Source organism: Belonocnema kinseyi, chromosome 3 (genome assembly GCF_010883055.1).
Source record: "Belonocnema kinseyi isolate 2016_QV_RU_SX_M_011 chromosome 3, B_treatae_v1, whole genome shotgun sequence".
Lineage (NCBI taxonomy): Eukaryota > Metazoa > Arthropoda > Insecta > Hymenoptera > Cynipidae > Belonocnema > Belonocnema kinseyi.
Window position 1 is genome coordinate 32,877,794 of NC_046659.1, and position 4,490 is coordinate 32,882,283.

Below are 4,490 nucleotides of genomic sequence, written 5' to 3' on the forward strand. Positions count from 1 at the left end.
TCGCTAAAACCATTTTCTCGAGCTGGATAGCAAGGTTTGGAACTCCGCTCCGGATTACAAGTGACCAAGGACGGCAATTTGAGTCTCATTTATTTAAGGAATTGAACAATCTTCTCGGAACGAAGCATCTTCGGACTAGTGCCTACCACCCAGCTTCCAATGGTTTGGTCGAATGCCTTCACCGTCCGCTGAAAGCAGCTATTAGATGTCATGCAAATGAGAGATGGACAGAGACTCTGCCCATAATATTACTTGGTCTAAGAGCAGCTTTGTTGAGAAGACCTACAGGCAACAGTAGCAGAAGTATTATATGGTGAGAGCCTACGACTTCCTGGAGAATTCTTGGCACCGAAGCCAAATTTGCAACAACAAAATGAAACTTCTGAGTTCGTGCAGCAGATAAGAAAGTGCTTCCAGGATCTTAGCCCTGTAGGAGGTACAAGGCATAACAAACATAAGCCATTTGTGTTTAAAGATCTTGCCACTACAGATCAAGTGTTTCTACGCCGCGACAAACCTGGTGGTTTGTTCGACTTGCCATATGATGGGCCATACTCTGTCAATAGCCGCAACGACAAGACCTTCGATGTCAATATCAAAGGCAAAAGCATCACCGTTACCATTGACAGACTGAAGCCAGCTTATACCATCGCGGAACGGGATTTGCAGAAAGAAGGAGCAACTTGGCAACAAGACATGGAGAACAGAAATGTCCCTGCCGAAATCCCTATAGAGGTTCATCCATCCACAAAGAAAACTCGATCAGGCAGACACGTGCGGTTTCCCGAACGGTTTCAAGCAGGACTTTTGTAAATTTTTTTTCTCTATTCATTCTCCTTCGTCAAAAAATTTTTTTTTAAAATTAAACAAATATTAATTTCCATTATAATTATTTGTTCTTCAGCAAACTTAATTAAAAACATGATTTTATTTTCTTTACAAATTTAATCACAAATTTAACTTCTTGTGCAATTTTCATACGAAATTTTATTATTTGTTTAGATACTACAAATATGTTATAAATTACAACTATAATCAATATTGTATTTTATACATCCGGAAAAGATTTTATTTTTCTAATGTTTTTCTTTACATTACTCAGGTTTTATTAACGTAGCTAGGATTTTTTTTTACATTACATGTACGTCGTTTTCGTCCCTTACATTATTCTTTACACATTTCTTTTATGTTCTCTTTTTATCGAGTCAAACACTAGCAGGGGGGTATATGTGATGACTACCTGTTATAATTATTCACATTTTTTAATTTGAAAATAACTACCGTATATTACCAAATATTACTTTTGTTTCAATCAAATATTTTGTATCACGTTCTAGCTTCAAGTAGGTTAATAGAAGGTAAAAATAGCAAATCAGGTACACGACTGGCCCAGAACTTTCTAGAAGGGTCTCGACAAGTCCGTGCCTGCCAAAAAGGGCATTGCGAGCCCTTCGATGCCCTGTCGCCTAGCTTAGGTACAGATTAGCCAGGCAGTCTCTATCCGGCCGTCACTTTGTTCACTTCGTGTCAATTGAATAAACACAAATCATTTAGTGTTAAAATAAACTGTAATCATTTACTCGACCTGCACGCATGCTTCCACACTCCCACTTTTATATTGTGCGAGCGCACAGTATAATTTTTATTTCCATTTTTTCACGACTTTTTCTTTGAAAGTCAAATAATGTTTAAGCTCACGTTCCTAAGCTCCCTCTTATACTCATTTTTATAATTTTCTCAGTTTTCTAATAACAATTTATTTGTTAAATTTTCTGAAGACTTATATTCTTGTTGAAATTAGATTCTGAAAGAATGAATTCAGTGTATCAATGCATCGTAAAATGTACGAGTACTATTTTTATGGAGCGTTCACATTTTCTGTACCATTATTTTAAACACTTTTACCTTCCCACACCTTAAATGCAGTTGCAGTATCATTTTTATGAGACAATTATGAAAGATTTCTAAATATTCAAGATGTGTCAAAAAAATAATGCAGAAGATTCAAAAATATATATTTTATTTTACAGGATTTTACAAATTATTAGAAAAATTTCAGCCTTTTCAAAAGATATTTAGGTCGTTTATAATTTCAGAAAAAATAATAAATATTTCATAAATTTTCGGAAATGCTTCCAAGGTTTAAAATATTTGAAGTCTATTCAAAGCCTCTTGAATTCCTGAAAATATTTGTAAATGAATACAATTTTTCTTAAAATTTTGAAAAATCATTTAAGGTGTAAAAAATTTACCTAAAAATCTTCAAAAATTTCTTACGAATTTGAAGTAAATGATAAAATATTTGTGAATATTTCAGATTCGCCAAAAAAAATCTAGATTAAGAAAAATATATATTTTACGGGATTTTACAAAATAATAGGAAAAGTTCGAGCCCTTTTAGAATTAAATATCTACACAATACTTCTTAAATTCTTAAAAATATTTTTATATGACTGTACTTTTTCTTGAAATTTAGAAAAGTTATTTAAAATCTAAATTGCTGCCTCAAAATATGCCCAATTTTCCTAAAAACTTGAATAACATTAATTTATTCACTCAAGGCCTTTTAAAGTTATTGTAATCAAGGGCATGTGATACTTCACCATATGGGTTTTCAGTTTTTCACACAATTTGTTCACAAATCTTAATTCGAAAAAAAAAACATTAGTTTCCAGACGTTTGCGTTTTTAACGTCCGGATTTCTTTTTGTTTAAGAACTTTCACATCAATCTCCATTTTTCTGAATCTTCTGCAGTTTAAAAATCTTCTTTATTTTTGTTAATTTTCACAATATTTATAGAATGTTATAGTTTCATTTATTTTTTACTTCTTAATGTTATAAAACTAAAACATTTTGCTTTAATATCTTCTACGCTTTCTCGAAATTTAAGTAAATATTTGATGTTTTAAAATCTTTTTTGAATTTTTCTGACTTCGACGTGTCCAAATGACAAGGTTCCATCTCGGCAGAACCAGATAAAAAGGTTCCCTACTTCAGAGAGCGCTGGTGTTCTCAATATTATTTGTATGGGATTCTTAAGCTTGCATGTTTTACCACCCGAGATGGCACCCTGTCAGTTGGGCACGTCGACTTGTTAACCCTTTTTTTATTTTATAAAATAATATGAAAAGTTTTTCAATCTTTTTTAATCAGCTCTTAGAACTAATTAGTAAAAAATTGTTTGAAATTTTCCCATGAATCTAAACCATATATTTTTCCTGCTCTTGACGCCCTAAAAAATTAAATTTAATTATTAACTGCTTAAAATTTTCCCATAACTGTTTTAAAAAAATTATTCTCAAAATCTTTCAAAATTATTAAGACGCTTCTATTGTTCTAATTCTTAAAATAAGTTCTTTCGATAATTTTATTTTACTTATCTCTTTAAAAATAAAAAAAAACGATTACCCAGATGTAAAAAAAGAAAACATTTGTTTCTTCTTAAAAATTCCGGAATTATAATATGGTAGCAAAAAAATATATAATGGAATCTTTATCTATTTCGGTGTTCTGAAAAAATTAGTCATCTAACAATTCATTGATTTTTTGATAAATGATAACCTAAAAAGCATTAAGCAATCATTTTCATTCAATTATGGAAACAAATTTTACTCTACATTTTCTTTTAATATCACATTCATTTTTGACAATTTGTTTTATTGGTAACTTCTGATACTAATTTCAAAAAGAAATCAAACTTATTTTCATGTGATTTGAAAAATCGAATGCAAATACACATTTCAGTACAAAGGATCGTTTGAAATATTATCTAATTGAAATAATAAAATTGCAAATTCAAATTAACTTTTAATATTCAAATTATATTCAATATTCTATTATATAACCTTTAAGTTATATAATGGACTTTAGGAAAACGTTAATTAGCTAACAATTAATTGACAATTTTATAAAAAAGAAAAGCCATTAAAATATAATTCTGTTATAAAACATTTCAAAAACTTTAACTTTATATATTTTTTCTTATTTGGCATTTTATTTTAAAAAATTTTATATAATCTTAAGCTTTTTAACTGATTGCAGAAAATATAACTTTTAGTAGAATCAGTTGTTAATGAATTAATCAGTTCAAAAAATAAAAAAAATGATACAATTATTTTCATCGTAAAATTTAAATAATGTTAACATTATGTGTATATTCTCCTTTAAATTTTGATACAGCATTTCCATATGTCTAATTAATTAGTAACCTTTGTCACTAATTCATATCAACATGAAGAAAGTGTGAAGAAAATGATCAACTAATAAGTAATTAAATGATACACAACATAAAAAGCATCAAATAAGTTCACTGAAATAATCAATTTATTTTTACTCTACTTTATATTTTACTCTTTAAAATGTTTTCTATGAGTCTAATTTATTAGTAACCTTTGTCACTAATTCAAACCAAGATGTAGAAAATTATCAGCTAATAATGAATTAAATGGTTCACAACATAAAAAGCCTCAAATAATTTGTTTCATTGAAA